This window comes from Mytilus californianus, unplaced genomic scaffold, assembly GCF_021869535.1.
Source record: "Mytilus californianus isolate M0D057914Y unplaced genomic scaffold, xbMytCali1.0.p SCAF_1, whole genome shotgun sequence".
NCBI lineage: Eukaryota > Metazoa > Mollusca > Bivalvia > Mytilida > Mytilidae > Mytilus > Mytilus californianus.
The window spans coordinates 125,367,594-125,387,585 of record NW_026262581.1 but is presented as its reverse complement, the minus strand read 5'-3'; the positions used below and the strand labels follow the sequence as shown (position 1 = coordinate 125,387,585).

Below are 19,992 nucleotides of genomic sequence, written 5' to 3'. Positions count from 1 at the left end.
CCATTCATAGACCTACATGTACAATCAAACACCAGCAACACAGACCACACAAACCATTCATACACCTAAATGTACAATCAAACACCAGTAACACAGACCACACAAACCATTCATAGAACTACATGTACAATCATAGACCAGTAACACAGACCACACAAACCATTCATAGACCTACATGTACAATCAAACACCAATAACACAGACCACACAAACCATTCATAGACCTACATGTACAATCATAGACCAGCAACACAGACCACACAAACCATTCATAGACCTACATGTACAATCATAGACCAGTAACACAGACCACACAAACCATTCATAGACCTACATGTACAATCATAGACCAGTAACACAGACCACACAAACCATTCATAGACCTACATGTACAATCATAGACCAGTAACACAGACCACACAAACCATTCATAGACCTACATGTACAATTATAGACCAGTAACACAGACCACACAAACCATTCATAGACCTACATGTACAATCATAGACCAGTAACACAGACCACACAAACCATTCATAGACCTACATGTACAATCATAGACCAGTAACACAGACCACACAAACCATTCATAGACCTACATGTACAATTATAGACCAGTAAGACAGACCACACAAACCATTCATAGACCTACATGTACAATCATAGACCAGCAACACAGACCACACAAACCATTCATAGACCTACATGTACAATCATAGACCAGCAACACAGACCACACAAACCATTCATAGACCTACATGTACAATTATAGACCAGTAACACAGACCACACAAACCATTCATAGACCTACATGTACAATCAAACACCAACAACACAGACCACACAAACCATTCATAGACCTACATGTACAATCATAGACCAGTAACACAGACCACACAAACCATTCATAGACCTACATGTACAATCATAGACCAGTAACACAGACCACACAAACCATTCATAGACCTACATGTACAATCATAGACCAGTAACACAGACCACACAAACCATTCATAGACCTACATGTACAATCAAAGACCAGTAACACAGACCACACAAACCATTCATAGACCTACATGTACAATCAAACACCAGAAACACAGACCACACAAACCATTCATAGACCTACATGTACAATCACAGACTAGTAACACAGACCACACAAACCATTCATAGACCTACATGTACAATCAAACACCAGCAACACAGACCACACAAACCATTCATAGACCTACATGTACAATCAAACACCAGCAACACAGACCACACAAACCATTCATACACCTATATGTACAATCAAACACCAGTAACACAGACCACACAAACCATTCATAGAACTACATGTACAATCATAGACCAGTAACACAGACCACACAAACCATTCATAGACCTACATGTACAATCAAACACCAATAACACAGACCACACAAACCATTCATAGACCTACATGTACAATCATAGACCAGCAACACAGACCACACAAACCATTCATAGACCTACATGTACAATCATAGACCAGTAACACAGACCACACAAACCATTCATAGACCTACATGTACAATCATAGACCAGTAACACAGACCACACAAACCATTCATAGACCTACATGTACAATCATAGACCAGTAACACAGACCACACAAACCATTCATAGACCTACATGTACAATTATAGACCAGTAACACAGACCACACAAACCATTCATAGACCTACATGTACAATCATAGACCAGTAACACAGACCACACAAACCATTCATAGACCTACATGTACAATCATAGACCAGTAACACAGACCACACAAACCATTCATAGACCTACATGTACAATTATAGACCAGTAAGACAGACCACACAAACCATTCATAGACCTACATGTACAATCATAGACCAGCAACACAGACCACACAAACCATTCATAGACCTACATGTACAATCATAGACCAGCAACACAGACCACACAAACCATTCATAGACCTACATGTACAATTATAGACCAGTAACACAGACCACACAAACCATTCATAGACCTACATGTACAATCAAACACCAGCAACACAGACCACACAAACCATTCATAGACCTACATGTACAATCATAGACCAGTAACACAGACCACACAAACCATTCAAAGACCTACATGTACAATCATAGACCAGTAACACAGACCACACAAACCATTCATAGACCTACATGTACAATCATAAACCAGTAACACAGACCACACAAACCATTCATAGACCTACATGTACAATTATAGACCAGTAACACAGACCACACAAACCATTCATAGACCTACATGTACAATCATAGACCAGTAACACAGACCACACAAACCATTCATAGACCTACATGTACAATCATAGACCAGTAACACAGACCACACAAACCATTCATAGACCTACATGTACAATCATAGACCAGTAACACAGACCACACAAACCATTCATAGAACTACATGTACAATTATAGACCAGCAACACAGACCACACAAACCATTCATAGACCTACATGTACAATCATAGACCAGTAACACAGACCACACAAACCATTCATAGACCTACATGTACAATCAAAGACCAGTAACACAGACCACACAAACCATTCATAGACCTACATGTACAATCAAACACCAGAAACACAGACCACACAAACCATTCATACACCTACATGTACAATCATAGACCAGTAACACAGACCACACAAACCATTCATAGACCTACATGTACAATCAAAGACCAGTAACACAGACCACACAAACCATTCATAGACCTACATGTACAATCAAACACCAGCAACACAGACCACACAAACCATTCATAGACCTACATGTACAATCAAACACCAGCAACACAGACCACACAAACCATTCATAGACCTACATGTACAATCAAACACCAGCAACACAGACCACACAAACCATTCATACACCTATATGTACAATCAAACACCAGTAACACAGACCACACAAACCATTCATAGAACTACATGTACAATCATAGACCAGTAACACAGACCACACAAACCATTCATAGACCTACATGTACAATCATAGACCAGCAACACAGACCACACAAACCATTCATAGACCTACATGTACAATCATAGACCAGTAACACAGACCACACAAACCATTCATAGACCTACATGTACAATCAAACACCAGCAACACAGACCACACAAACCATTCATAGACCTACATGTACAATCATAGACCAGCAACACAGACCACACAAACCATTCATAGACCTACATGTACAATCATAGACCAGTAACACAGACCACACAAACCATTCATACACCTATATGTACAATTAAACACCAGCAACACAGAACAGTCAAATTACATTTATAGACCTACATGTACAATCAAAGACCAGTAACACACAACAGTCAAATCTCATTTATAGCTCAACTTGAAACAGGCACAAAATGTGGCGGGGCTAACATTTGAACAGTTCTTACTTCCTCCAGAGTGATGATTCTTCGAAGACAGTCACTTACTGGTGAAAATCTTTGGACATCATGTAGCTTATGCAGATAAAATTCTTAAACCTATTTGATACTTTGACATTTAGTCCATATAGTTTACATCTATAAGTCGTTCTATTGTTCTTTTATATCTGTATAGGTGTACCTTTTTATTTATTAGTTTAAGTCTTGTTCATGGAAGTGGGATTTTTTTCATAATGATAATGTCCTTTATAAAAGCGATAATTTGGTTCCCTAAGTTTTAGAGTGAACAGCTGTTCCTATTTCTATTCAGCAACTTTATTATAACACAGATATATTCACAGTGAAGGCCAGTGTGATGAACTTGTGAACTAATAAATCATGACTATAAGTTACAAGTTTAGTTCCTAATATGAAGTTCGGGGACACTGCAAAGCAGATAATGTTGAAAAGGTCAATTTAAGCTTCATAAAACATATTCTTAAAGTAAAGAATTCAACTGATACCTATATAGCATATTGTGAATAAGGAAGATTCCCTATATTTGTCAATATATTTTGTAGAATGCTGAAATATATGTTCAATGGCTCTCCATACTTTTAGAGGTCAACTTTATGACATTAATTTCGAAGTTGATGCATGTTCCCTCAACCTAAGGCTATTTATTGACATGTTTCTCAAGTTTAGGTGCATATTGAGCTCAAATACAAACTTGGAAAATTGAAATCGGATAAAACTGTTTTTTCTGGAGGGGTGGGCTTCCCTTTCCATGTCTGACACACGCAGTTCAGAGGCCTAAAACTTTCAAAAAAAATGTAAACCCGCGGGAATATAACTACTGATCGTGTTTATTATTGAAATATACTTATTTCTGTGCCTGATATTCATATGATGAAGACATAATCTTTCAATCAGTTTAATTGAAGTCTGGAGCTGGCATGTCAGTTAACTGCTAGTAGTCTGTTGTTATTTATGTATTATTGTCATTTTGTTTATTTTCTTAGGTTACATCTTCTGACATCAGACTCGGACTTCTCTTGAACTGAATTTTAATGTGCGTATTGTTATGCGTTTACTTTTCTACATTGGCTAGAGGTATAGGGGGAGGGTTGAGATCTCATAAACATGTTTAACCCCGCCGATTTTTGCGCCTGTCTCAAGTCAGGAGACTCTAGCCTTTGTTAGTCTTGTATTATTTTTAATTTTAGTTTCTAGTGTACAATTTGGAGTTTAGTATGGCGTTCATTATCACTGAACTAGTATATATATTTGTTTAGGGGCCAGCTGAAGGACGCCTCCGGGTGCGGGAATTTCTCGCTGCATTGAAGACCTGTTGGTGACCTTCTGCTGTTGTCTGTTCTATGGTTGGGTTGTTGTCTCTTTGACACATTCCCCATTTCCATTCTCAATTTTATTAGTGAAGGACTACTTCAGGTTACAGGTCCAGTTGAAGCCAAAAATCAGAAAAAATCGAGAAATTCCAAATTTTTGGTCCAAATGACCTTCTTTAGACTGATGTACCCAGATCAGTTTCACTCCGATCTAAGCTCTGTTATGGTTAATGTGTTCACTGGGGTCCACTCTACAGTCTGATACATCTATCAGCATCCCTCTGTCTTCCTGGTCAAGAAATAGGACCAAAAAATCGTCAAAATTGATGCTTTTTGCACCTGATGACTAACTTTGTCAACGAAATCAGAGAGAGTGAAGAAGAATTTTGTGACCGAAATGAACGCTTTTTTGGAAAAAACATCGAAATGTTATTTTCTGAGATTCATTTATGATCCATATGGGTTGCAATTTTATTTATATCGTAGTGTGGATTATATGTACAAATCCTTCATTTGCAAATACCGTTTATCTTCTCATACTAGTAGCTTAGCTGTATAAACCAGAAGGGCAGTAGATATTATAACATTGATAGAAATTGAATTGAAGATGAGTATCATTTTATTTTAGTTTGTGAAAAATAAGCCACTATAAGAAATATAGTAGTAGTGTTGAAGACCCATTGATGGCCTTGGGCTGTTTTCTGCGCTTTGTTGTCACTTTGACACATTCCCCTTTTCCATTCTCAATTCCACTATAACAAAAATGTATATTAAAACTTATTTTTGGAAAAAACCATCCAGTTTCAAAATTGTACAATATCCTGCTGAAAAGATCCGTAAATGTTGACTGTATAGTGTATATTCTCTGCCATTGTGATTTCATATTGTTTGTGCATTAATTAATGGCTGGACACTGATGCTATATATTGTGCTGTGAATATTTGTTAAATGTGCATATTCTATGAGCTGTATTGTTTAGGAATAAAGATATCATTATTAATCATGACATTCTTTTAAGGAAAATAAATTCAAGCACTAAAACATACAAATGAACTACCATTAACATGATAATTATATCTTGACAATTGAATTTATATATTTGCAATTTCATTTCAAATAAACAAGATCAATTTTATTATTCATAATAATGTTACAAAGTACTAAAAGTGATTAAATATTTAAAAGATGGCTGTAATATTTTAAGCTTTGTATGTAATGTTACATGTTAAAATTTTCCACAAAATGTATTTTATTTACAAATGGATCACAAAGTTACTCTCTCAAAAGGTTTGCAATAAATTAAATTTATATGTGCAAGTCACAAATATTTCTTTGATATCTTAACTATGTATATATAATTCTTTCAAACATAAATATATTCAGAATGGGACTTTGAGATGTTTGTTGTATAAATACATTACTAAGTTCAATTTTATTGGATATTTAAAACTGTTCAAGAGTAAATAAAAAACAGAAAATAAGTTCAGATGAAACTCATTCAAATTTATACATCCATATATAAAGTCATAGCAACAATTCATTCTAGAATTATTACCATTTCTAAATCTTTATTGACTCCATTCAGTTATGTGTATTTAGTATAGAAATCATAGTAAATGTTCTTTTCTATATCGATGTATGAACTTGAATGCACACCTTTGTTCCCCCATAATAAAAACACAAAGGTGAAAGGATTCATATATTATATGTCCAAAATCAATTGACGATAGGCTATATAAGAAATCTTACACTTTTATAGGCATATATAATGCTCTATGATGTCATATGAATTACTTCTGTTTGATTTGTCTCAACATGAAAACATTGAAACCATTCATCTTTAACATTTAACAAAGTTTTTTCTTCATTTCAAGTACTTTGAAATATTCAGATGTTTTAAAAATTTTCAGTATAACTTTGATTAAACATCAAAGAGACAATCTATAACTGAGAATTTAATTTTACAGAGGTTCACCAACAGCTACAATGTACCTTAATGGGTTCCATGAAGTTATGCTTTTCATTTGTAAATATTTTAACCACATTCTTTTTTCAGTTGCAAGATGTCTACTTAACTAAGTTATATAGCTTTAAATGAAAAATGCTTTTGTGTACGTGAGACAATCCTTGTAATTTTAAAATTAAAGCTTTTATCAGATCTTTTTATTTTAAAAAAAGTTAAATAAACTTTGGGCTAAGTCAGCAAGTCTTTTGGTGACTGGTCATCTCCATATTCAAAACAAGATGTGGTATAAAACTGGACATCAATCGTAATCCCATAAGATAAGATAACTAGATGGGATATTCTATTTACTGTGGAGATGACCATAAATATTGCAGGCACTTCAAATTAGATATATATAATCATTATTTTATTTTCAAACCATCAAATCAATTATGGAGTTAAATATAGCATGAATATAGGAATTACCTGTGAATCATTCTTAGAATTTATGAGACAGACCATAAATGATTTAATCATAATTGTGAACATAACAAAACTGTAATAAAAATAAATATAAACCCCTAATGTATAAAAACGTTTTTATTCAATACTTCTCTGAATTTCCTTTTACATACTTTTAAGTTTTAAACTTAAGGTTCCTACACAATAAAGTAAATTGATTTTCAAGCACTATGGACTGCCTTCATCTTGCTACAAGACATGTGCCATCTAAATCAGACATGTGTCTATAATATGAACCACTGGACATTTGAGTTTAATATCCAACTCTTGCTGGAAAACCTGTCTACTACACAATCATACATTACACATGTACTATAACCTGATCACTGGTTCATATTTCACAAATTCTAACACCTTAATATCTCAGCTCCATAGCTTTTCATTCCTTGTGATGTTTTATGGTAATGATCATTATAACAAAAAAATCAGTGCAGGACGAATGATATACATGTATCCTTGAATCTGTTCAAAGTTTTGATTTTTCTACCCTATATACCACATTGCCTCACATTCTCATTAAGAAAAAATTCACACACCTAATTAAATGGGCATTTAAAAAGTCAGAATGTGAATATATATGTTCAAACTCTTTTAGGTCATTTTTTAGTAGCAATAAACAAAAAAACTATGTCAATTGGACATGCTTTGATACTATATATGCCCTTGAATTTTTACTAGATAACATTTTTGTTCGCTTTGGAGATTCCGTATATCGTCAGGTTATCGGAATTCCAATGGGGACTAACTGTGCACCACTTATTGCGGACCTTTTTTTGTATTGCTATGAGTTACAATTTATGACAAAAATCAGTAAAGACCCATCGAAACAACATCTGATACACAAATTTAATAATACTTTTAGATATTTGGATGATATTTTGGCTCTCAATAATGACGACTTCAGTATGTATACTAAAGAAATTTATCCTGTTGAACTTACTTTAAATAAAGCTAATACTAACAATGACCACTGCCCTTTCCTCGATCTTGATATCTATATCATTAACGGAAAGCTTAATACTAAAATATATGATAAAAGAGATGATTTTTCATTTCCTATCGTTAATTATCCATTTTTAGATGGTGACGTTCCCTTGTCACCATCTTACGGTGTTTATATATCTCAACTTGTACGATTCGCTCGTGTATGTAACAATGTTTTAGATTTTAACGAGAGAAATGTATGTATTACTGAAAAATTATTACACCAGGGTTTTCGATATCACAAACTAGTCAAAACATTTACTAAATTTTATCATCGGTATAAGGACATCATTCGTAAATATAGCTCAACATGCAGACTTCTTATACGTTCAGGTATTTCACATCCAATTTTTTATGGAAATATTCTTTATAAAGCACAAAAATGTCAGTATTCACCTCTGAAACTAACAAAACCTTTAAATAGACTTATTAAGAAGGGATATAGTTACGATACTGTTGTCAGGTCATTAAAGATTGCATATTTTGGCGTTGATATTGATTCACTTATAGGGTCTTTGCATCTGCACTAAACACATTTATTTAAAAACCAGTTGTTGGCATGACACGGGTTATGTTCTTCTCATATATGTTATGATGGTATGATACTAAACCCCTAACGGGAAGGATTGTGCCTGATATTCATATGATGAAGACATAATCTTTCAATCAGTTTAATTGAAGTCTGGAGCTGGCATGTCAGTTAACTGCTAGTAGTCTGTTGTTATTTATGTATTATTGTCATTTTGTTTATTTTCTTTGGTTACATCTTCTGACATCAGACTCGGACTTCTCTTGAACTGAATTTTAATGTGCGTATTGTTATGCGTTTACTTTTCTACATTGGCTAGAGGTATAGGGGGAGGGTTGAGATCTCATAAACATGTTTAACCCCGCCGCATTTTTGCGCCTGTCCCAAGTCAGGAGCCTCTAGCCTTTGTTAGTCTTGTATTATTTTTAATTTTAGTTTCTTGTGTACAATTTGGAGTTTAGTATGGCGTTCATTATCACTGAACTAGTATATATATTTGTTTAGGGGCCAGCTGAAGGACGCCTCCGGGTGCGGGAATTTCTCGCTGCATTGAAGACCTGTTGGTGGCCTTCTGCTGTTGTCTGTTCTGTGGTCGGGTTGTTGTCTCTTTGACACATTCCCCATTTCCATTCTCAATTTTATCCTTGACTGAAACCAATTAGAGGACTCAAAATTTTTCGATATCAGTTTTTTTTATTTCAGTTACCATGGTTACCCCTGTTGATTTTTTCTGATTCAAACACTTAAAATCATTCTATCAATTTCTATTTTGGCAAACAAACAAAATCTCACAACCATAGAAGCCTTTAAAGCTTGCATGTCTAAGTGGTTTCATTTCACAACACCATTGACCATACACTAGCACTGGATTCTAGTTAGTCCAGATTGAGGATTTTCACATTTATGCAATTTTCTTGTACATTTACAATGTCAAAATGTTAATGATATTACTCAACAGCATGATTTGATTGTTTAATGATGCATTTACCATGGTTGACCTAGCTAAGGTCAAAGAGTATAATTCATTTGTAAATAAAAACTTGAAATTAATCTACAATCATAAATGTCTGCCAAAGGTTTTTTTTTATAGATCCCTCAATGATGCATGAATAAAGCAGGAAGGCGTCAAATCAAAAATCAAAATCGCCTTCCACAAAGTCAATATTATTTGGACAAGATACCGCTTAACATACACTGTTCAAATTTGGCATTCGTTTAGTCCAAATAGTTATCGTCAAAGGCTATTTTTACTTTTTGCTGTGGAACATAGAAAATAATTATGAGGTCTTGAAAGTTTTTTTTAACTCTTTGCTGTGACGCGTAGGTAGGCGTTACAGCAAAAGTTAAAATAGCCTTTCAAGAAATCATAACTTCTTGAACTAGCATCGTTTCTTCAGTTCAACTGTACGGGAGAACACAAACCACAATACCTACAGCTAAAGTAGTAAAACTGTACTCGTGTAGGTTAATTTCACTTAAACAGAGCTCAAAAACCATAAATATATTTTTCAAAAATGTTTATGAAAGATTTTGGGCTATCTAATCCAAATCAAAATGTTTTTTGTGAAGACTGGAACAATATTTACAATTTTTTTCCCAACGACAACGTGTCATCCTTGGAATGATTATGAAATCTTCAAGTAACTTACCTCTATTTGAAAGAATATTGTCAAAGTGTTGAAATCTACGAATTAAAATGACTATAGTACTACAACATCATGTCATCTTTCTTACTTTCAAACGCCAAAAGATTGCTACTACTACTGCGCGCGCAGCTTTCGTTTTTGTTGTAACCGCGGAGACGTTGACATTTCCGCTGAAAACAAATACACGTGTTTGGTCAAAGGGAGACAAATCCATTCGACAGCAAAATAATATTTGATGTGGATCCGGAGTTATCCTCCTTTGTATACAGTATGGAATGACCCCAAGAACAACCATTGTTTGTTATATGTATTAATAAATCATAATTATATTGTATTGTCTGTAACTTGATTGATATGCTTGTAATGAGCCCTATGATTAGGAAAATAAAATATGGTTTACAGAATAGAAAATAATTGGCCAATACAAAAGAAAAATGGAACAACTAATAAACAATAGAGAAAAATGGGCATAAAAAAAAGAATAGAGAATAATGGGGTGCTTAAATATATAAGATAGAGGTTAATGGGATGCTTAAATATATAAGATAGAGAATAATGGGCAAAAAATGTGTAGAACCTCATTTTAGTGTTTGTGAAAATAAGATACGTTTTATAATTACATTTTTAATATTTCTGCCCTTCATATGTCTGATATAAAATATCTTCCTTTTACATAGTATAAAAAGTGAACTGAAGTGGGACATAATATATTGACATTTCAGTATATTATTCCAAGATCTTAAAATGCCAGGACTTTCATTTTTTTGGCCAAAATTTTGTTCGCATTTAAGAAAATGTAAAAATTTCAATTTTATCTACTGATGCTTACAATTCTTTCTTTCAATTTTCCATTCCCTTCTTAGAATATAAATAAAATGCTTCGCTGGGGCGCAGCTTGATACGACCGCAGAGGTCGAACCCTGAACAGTTGGGGCAAGTATGGACACAACATTCAAGCTTGATACAGCTCTGAATTTGGATTGTTATTAAATATTTGACACAGCATAGGTTTCTGACACAGAAAGAATGTGGTCTAAGAACTTGAATTTTTTTAATTTACCTATTATGGTCCAATGTCCAAAATCAAAATACATGGTTAGATTCAGCATATCAAAGAACCCCATATATTCAATTTTTGTTAAAATCAAACAAAGTTTAATTTTGGACCCCAACTTGGACAAACTTGAAAACTGGGCCCATAATCAAAAATCTAAACACATGTTTAGATTCAGCATATCAAAGAACCCCAAGAATTCAATTTTTGCTAAAATCAAACTAAGTTTAATTTTGGACCCTTTGGACCTTAATGTAGACCAATTTAAAAAACGGGACTTAAAATTAAAAATCTAAATACACGGTTAGATTTGGAATATCAAAAAACCCCAATAATTCAATTTTTGATGAAATCAAACAAAGTTTAATTTTGGACCCTTTTGACCTCAATATGAACCAATTTGATAGCGGGGCCCACAAATAAAAAATCTAAGTTCATGGTTAGATTCAGCATATCAAAGAACCCCATATATTCAATTTTTGTTGAAATCAAAAAAAGTATAATTTTGGACCCCAACTTGGACCAACTTGAAAACTGGGCCCATAATCAAAAATCTAAACACATGTTTAGATTCAGCATATCAAAGAACCCCAAGAATTCAATTTTTGTTAAAATCAAACTAAGTTTAATTTTGGACCCTTTGGACCTCAATGAAGACCAATTTAAAAAACGGGACCCAAATTAAAAATCTAAAAACACGGTTAGATTTGGCATATCAAAGAACCCCAATAATTCAATTTTCGATGAAATCAAACAAAGTTTAATTTTGGACCCTTTTGACCTCAATATGAACCAATTTGATAGCGGGGCCTACAAATAAAAAATCTAAATACATGGTTAGATTCAGCATATCAAAGAACCTCATATATTCAATTTTTGTTGAAATCAAACAAAGTTTAATTTTGGACCCCAATTTGGACCAACTTGAAAACTGGGCCCATAATCAAAAATCTAAATACATGTTTAGATTCAGCATATCAAAGAACCCCATATATTCAATTTTTGTTGAAATCAAACAAAGTTTAAATACTGGACCCTATCTTGGACCAACTTGAAAACTGGGCCCATAATCAAAAATCTAAACACATGTTTAGATTCAGCAAATCAAAGAACCCCAAGAATTCAATTTTTGTTAAAATCAAACTAAGTTTAATTTGGACCCTTTGGACCTCAATGTAGACCAATTTAAAAAACAGGACCCAAAATTAAAAACCTAAATACACGGTTAGATTTGGAATATCAAAGAACCCCAATAATTCAATTTTAGATGAAATCAAACAAAGTTTAATTTTGGACCCTTTCGACCTCAATATGAACCAATTAGATAACGGGGTCCACAAATAAAAAATCTAAATACATGGTTAGATTCAGCATATCAAAGAACCCCATATATTCAATTTTTGTTGAAATCAAACAAAGTTTAATTTTGGACCCCAATTTGGACCAACTTGAAAACTGGGCCAAAAATCAAAAATCTAAATACATGTTTAGATTCAGCATATCAAAGAATCTCATATATTCAATTTTTGCTAAAATCAAACAAAGTTTAATTTTGGACCCTTTGGACATTAATGTAGACCAATTTGAAAACTGGACCCAAAATTAAAAATCTAAATACACTGTTAGATTCGGCATAACAAATAAATAAATGTGATCAAAGATTTTACAAATCTAATGCGCCATACTGTGCAATTAAAGATTACTTCTTGAAATTTTTCAATATTTGAAATTTGAAAAAAAAATAATATTTGAAGAATAATTCTTTTTAATTTCTGAAATCTGAAATGAGAAAAAATTGGCCCCCCACAATTTCTTTTTATCCCCCCCCCCCCCCCTTTTTCCCCCAAAAAAATTCTTTCCCTCAAGATATGGTCATAATCTCAATTCAAATTTCCAATGGAGTTGGCAACCATAATTACCCATTTAAATTTACCATAGTGCTAACTTAATCTATTTTATAATAGAATTAATAAAAATATAGTGTCAAATCTTTCATATGGATTTTTTTGTAAAAAAAAAAGATGAAAACATTTGCAGATATTTTTACTGGTCTTCCTTTATAAATATGCATTTCTTTAAACATAATTTAAAAGCAGTGTAAGGGAAGTAACCAAAACGTTGTATTTGGATTACCTCCCTTACACTGTTTTAGATTATCTTTATTGTTCATTAACCATTACTTTACACAAAATTTAAAAGCAGTGTAAGGGAGATAATTTCAATGATGTATTTGATTTATCTCCCTTACACTGCTTTAAATTATGTTTTGTACTAAAGTATTTGTCCATTAACCAGGACAACCTTGTTTTTCCCCCTTTTTTGCCCCTAATTCCTAAACGGTTTGAGCCATAACCCCCCAAAGCAAATCCTAACCATCCCTTTGTGGTATGGAAACTTGTAGTATAATTTCAGAGAGATCCATACACCGTTCCACAGTTATTGTCTGGAAACTAGAAAATGCTCATTTTTGGCCCCTTTTTGGCCCCTAATTCCTTAACTGTTGGTACCATAACCCCCAAAATCAATCCCAACCTTCCTTTTGTGGTATTTAACCTTATGGTCAAATTTCAAAAAGATCCATTCACTTAAACTAAAGTTAGAGTGCGAAAACCAATATGTATTCGGACGACGACGCCGGACGACGACGACGACGGACGACGACGACGACGACGACGCCAACGTCATACCAATATACGACCACAAAATTTTTTTGCGGTCGTATAAAAAGGTGAAAACAGCATGTGCATACAATACTATGTCTGGAATTGTACCTGCCATCTCAAATATCTTGGTGAGGTCTATTAAATAATGACTGTGTGTTAAATACATATCTGTATCTATATAGAACTGGAAATGAACTAAGTATTTAGCAAGTTCATCCATGTGTGCATAAATATTCTTATTGTTTATTTCATTTTTATAGATATGTTGCATCAGCATCAAGCATTTATGATTGATACCAGGCAGTAATGCTTAAATCAGGGCTCTGTTTGGATTTTTAAAAAAGTCATCTGTGTAATTATTTGTTATTAACAGATGATTAACCATATTACAATTCAGTTATTTTTTGTAGGAAGGATTGCTCTCCAATTTAATCAGACACATTTATTTGTTTATCTCTTGAAGACAGATCTTTAAAGAGGCTGTGTAATTTACTCATAACATATGAAGACTTGAGGCTATTAGAGCTTGACATGCTGTTTGACATATCTTTTGTTGAAAACAATATCTTGACCTTGTGATTGTTGTTTTTTTCTGGTTTAGGGTTTGCTGTTTGATTGGACTGAGCTATCAACTGTATGTTGATTATTAACCATTCTCAACCAGGCAGATCATGGTTGCAGCTTACTTCATTTCAGTCTGGACAGTATAGTTTTTATCTTTAATCTGTTTTTATTCCAATAATTTTCCTGTTTATCAATTTGAAGATTTGAATTTAACCAAGTTTTTTTCGATTTTATTCTTGTGCATATAAATTTGTTTTGTTCTCATTAATCAAGAAGTTTTCTTTTATCTTTTTAAGCAGAGTAACTTTCTTTTGCAAAGATCTTTACATATTTATAGAATGTCAAATTTAATTTCTTACTGATTAAGGAATATATCAAATGACTTCCAAAACAATAACCTATATTTTTACATTCATAATATGCATATAAGTAGATTTGATGGCATTGTTAGTGCCTGAACATTTGAGTAATTATATCTACATACAGAGGAAATCGCCTGAGCTCTGACCTTTGTTTGATATTTTGAAACCCCAGGTATATATTTACCAAAAGGTCATTTAATACCTACCAAATATAACTGCTGAGAAATGAACATTCAGTATAACAAGAATACCTACCAAATATAACTGCTGAAAAATGAACATTCAGTATAACAAGTTAATTGTCCTTTGCAAAGATTTGAGCCACCAAAATTTAACAAAAACCCCAATGGTGCCACATTCAAAACTTATTTCCCAAACCAAACCCCACCTGTAATTAGATCAAATCCAAACTAAGTTTATAAGGGGTCTAAAATTATTGAATGCTAAATTTCTTGAAACTGTTTCCTTTCTGCTAAAGAGTCTGAAAGCAAAGCAAAAACTTGTTTTCTTATAACAACGTAAGTCCCATGGGCATAGTGTAGGTGAAAAATAATGGCATGTAAAACCATATAAACTTAAATATGACATGTAAATTATCTAATATAACTGTTTAAATAAATTATCTCATACAACTGTTTAAAAGTACCGAAGTACTGAACATCGGATGACCGCAAGTTCATGTGGATGGTCAAAAGCACTTGTCACAGAAAAAAATCACATCTCTATACCTGAAACTGAGATTAATGTACAGAGATATATTTTTTTCTGAGACAAGTTCGTGCGTGGATGATGAATAAATGACATGAAATTCAACCTCACCGTAATAACCTTTAAATTGTAGTGATACAAATCAGTATACACTGGTTTGTTGTTATATATTATATTAATATAACAGTTACATGTATATATAATTTTCATCCATTTGTATATCATTCTATTCTACTATTCTAATAATAGTGCAGTGCAAGTGCATGGTGGACACTCTTCTGTAAAATTCAATTTTTCTAAAAGATTGGATATGAGTAGGCATTCATATTTTCCCGCAAAAACAATTACAGAGTTACCGGTCCTTGACGGGATTGTCGCAAAATGTTCTTGAGATATTCATCCGCATGCTTTAACACAATTTTTTGGTACATGTGCATAGATATTTTCAATGATTTTTTACTTATATATATATATATATATATCTAACGACAAAACATTTTCATATTATTAATTTATGTTCTAAACAAAAATATTTTTATCAGTATTCATTGAAGAGATGTATTTATAACAAACGATAAGGAATGTTAGTTTGCACTCTGTAATATCCGCGTATTTATCATGTTTATAGATCGGTTACAAACCCAAAACGAAAGTTACGTAATGGAAATCTAGGCGATAGCAATACATCAGAATGCCCTCACGGTCATCGCGATGTAAAAAGAGACTGACAATACCAAGGGACTCTAGGGTCCAGAAATGGTCATATTTGCCAGTCATGACCTAAACTGAAAGCTATTTGTCCTAAAATGAAATATTGGGATTTAGGACAAATTTAATTTTTTTACAGAAATAATTTCGGTCATTTCATCGAGATCGGGTTTCTTATTCGCCATTTTGCACTTCTTTTTGTTTTGTAATCCTTTTCCTAATAATTTTGTAATAAAACTGCCACTCCAGTATAGTATGATAATCCTGAGGACCCTCCTAATAACTATATTAATGCCTCTGGGAAATATTGGCTAATGATCAATAAATATTTTTTACCTGTGTTTTTAATTCACACCTGACATTAATCACAAGATCAGAACTATTATCATAAAGAGATTAAAATTCCATGACAACTGTCTTCATTAATTAATTACTATTCAGCAAAGAAAGTCGTCAATTCTGATCTAAAAAATAAAACTTAATTTAATTTACGAAGAACGGGTACTTTAAAAACTCATAAGTCGAAGCAAAACTGACAAAGCTATGTCAAAAAATTGAAAAAGACAAGCCAGTCCTCAAATCAAAGCACTGTAAGCGCTGTAGGCAGTTAACCAAAAACCAAGGTAAACGTAATTATGAAAACTGTGGCAGTGTTGCTTTCATTTTTTTTAAGATTTGAAAGAACAAACATTAAACATTCATATATTGTACATTTATGTTCATTAAATGAATTGATTATTAAGGCAAATTAATTAATATTTCATCAAGGTTTTCAAAAGCAACTCATATATCAATGTAAATGACCCCCATCTTCAGCCCCAAGTGCATGATGTTACTCCATACTAAGTTTGGAATAAAATGACAGGTGATTATAAAACAGTTGGTCAAACATTTTCGGGCTTTACACTGCTTGAAAGATTTATATGTTTTCTTTAAAATGAGCCATAAATGAAAATTATTATAGGCCCAGAAATAATTTAATAAATAATTAAAGTAAATTCAATTAACCTAGACTCATTTTTTGCATCAATAAAATTCTATAATAAACAAGAAATGATTGTAACAGGATGCCGTAACGAAGTCTCCCAAACAAAGCCCCCATAATTCATCATTGCCATGGTCTCCTGACATTGGGCAAAGTCCAGTTCATATTGGTTTGGTCTAGTAAAGTGATATGCATATTTGACACCTAGGCGATTGACCCTGTATTTCATTCAAATCTTTTTGAAATGATGAACAGGAATAAATATGGTTTAGGTGCGTGTATCTCGACCGTTTACAAGTTCTCAAACAGGAGGGGGTGGGGTGACCCCAGGGACTCCCCCTATATTTCATTTGATTTGTTATATTGTCCCATACATGAATACATATGGTTAAGGGGTGGGGATCTCAACCATTTCCAAGTTCTCAAACAGGAGGGAGTGGGGTGACCCCTGGGACTCCCCGAATATTTCATTTGATTTGTTAAATTGTCCCATACATGAATATATATGGTTTAGAGGTGGGGATCTTTACTGTTTACAAGTTCTCAAACAAGAGGGGGTGGGGTGTCCCCATGGACTCCCCCTATATTTCATTTGATTTGTTTTATTGTCCCATATATGAATATATTATATGGTTTATGGGTGGGGATTTCGACCATTTCCAAGTTCTCAAACAGGAGGGGGTGGGGTGACCCCAGGGACTCCCCAAATATTTCATTTGATTTGTTAAATTGTCCCATACATGAATATATATGGTTTAGGGGTGGGGATCTTTACTGTTTACAAGTTCTCAAACAAGAGGGGGTGGGGTGTCCCCATGGACTCCCCCTATATTTCATTTGATTAGTTTTATTGTCCCATACATGAATATATATATATATGGTTTATGGGTGGGGATCTCAACCATTTCCAAGTTCTCAAACAGGAGGGGGTGGGGTGACCCGAGGAACTCCCCATATATTTCATTTGATTTGTTATATTGTCCCATACATGAATATATATGGTTTAGGGGATGGGATCTTGACTGTTTACAAGTTCTCAAACAGGAGGGGGTGGGGTGTCCCCAGAGACTCCCCCTATATTTCATTTGATTTGTTTTATTGTCCCATACATGAATGTATATGGTTTAGGGGTGGTGATCTCAACCATTTCCAAGTTCTCAAACAGGAGGGGTTGGGGTGACACCGGGGACTCTCCCAAATTATTTTCATTTGATTTCTTTTATTGTCCCATACAAGTATATATATTGATTAGGGATGGGGATCGCGACGGTTTATAAGATAAAAGTACATTTTCAAATTGAAGGGGGTTGGGATGACCCCCAGGGACTCACCCTATATTTTGGTTGATTTTTTTATTGTCCTGTTCTCATTACTGAAGACTGCATGTGTCTATCACTTACTGTTATTGAGAAATAGTCATTTGAAAATTTTAAAAAATAAAATCCCATAGAGTTCTTTAGTTAACCCCTCCCTTCTTCAGGCCCCTCCAAAAACCCCTAAATAGACCCAAATGCACAAACGAAAGATTAATGGCTTCGCTAGACATGTTAGTCTAATATTTTATGAAACCCTAAGTAAATCTGACAAACAGTCAAAGTTGTCTTCTTAGACGGTTTGAGTGGAATCGGTCCGACTTGTCTCGGGGACGAGTTAACCACATTACTTAAAACATCCCATCAACGTAGATTTTCGCATCTGTTTCATGACCTCGTTTCATTCATAAAATAACAACAACCTTATTTGGCAAGATAAGTTAAAAATTACCACCCACTTATATAGCTTTATTTCCTCTATCATAGAGATTTGTTGTACATGAACAATATTCCTGCGAATTTTGCCATTTGGGAAATATAAACGACTTGTAATTACCCATTTTCGGCGATGAAATATTTCATACAATTGTTCTTTGACATCGTAGCCAAAAGCACAGGGGATAATAAACTACCAACGATTTCTATTGAGCACTACTTCCTATGTGCAACTTCAAAAGTTTTGGGTAGTTCGACGATCATTTCAGGTTTTTCTGGTCATATTTTTTGTATTCCAGAAATAAAAGTATTAAAAAAATGTCCAATTAGTTATAAATGACATAAAAGCCAGCTAGATAATAACAATGGCACATATTTCAGCATTTATTGGGTAGAACACAAATCTAGGGTGCTCGCATAAGGCAGCTTAACTGCCTAAAAACCAATACCCCCAAAAATAATTGAAAGATGAGCAGAAAACTTTATAAATTTTTTTTTAAATTTCACCATTTGTTTGTCCTATTTTTTAGTTATTAGGTCATGTTGATTGATGGGTGAGAACATCAGGCATAATTCTGACATTACATTTCCTTACTAATTGTAATTGTGTTGATGTCTGGTTTCAATTGGTCAACTGGTTTCAGAGGGGAAGATTTTTTTTCTGATGATGATGACACCAAAGATTGATGGACAACAGACATCAAGTGATAGAAATAGGCATTGCTAGTATATGGTGAGGGTCTTTAAACAGAAATATTTTGCTCATGATCAAAATGAACATACACATATGCAGA

The 19,992-nt window shown here is 33.6% G+C and overlaps 1 protein-coding gene and 1 long non-coding RNA gene across 6 annotated transcripts in view; both read right to left on the bottom strand.

Annotated features, from left to right (window-relative positions):
* Positions 1-10,536, bottom strand: part of LOC127733070 (uncharacterized) — a 101,703-nt gene extending 91,167 nt beyond the window's left edge. For all 5 annotated transcript variants that reach the window (XM_052242347.1, XM_052242355.1, XM_052242365.1 and 2 more), the window contains exon 1: positions 10,410-10,536. The gene's annotated coding sequence lies outside the window, so the exon portion shown is untranslated. The remainder of the gene's footprint in view (positions 1-10,409) is intronic.
* A 737-nt stretch (positions 10,537-11,273) lies between these two features.
* LOC127733052 (uncharacterized) overlaps positions 11,274-19,992 on the bottom strand; it is a 146,181-nt gene continuing 137,462 nt past the window's right edge. The window contains exon 3 of the long non-coding RNA XR_007996669.1: positions 11,274-12,765. This is a non-coding gene — a long non-coding RNA (uncharacterized LOC127733052). The remainder of the gene's footprint in view (positions 12,766-19,992) is intronic.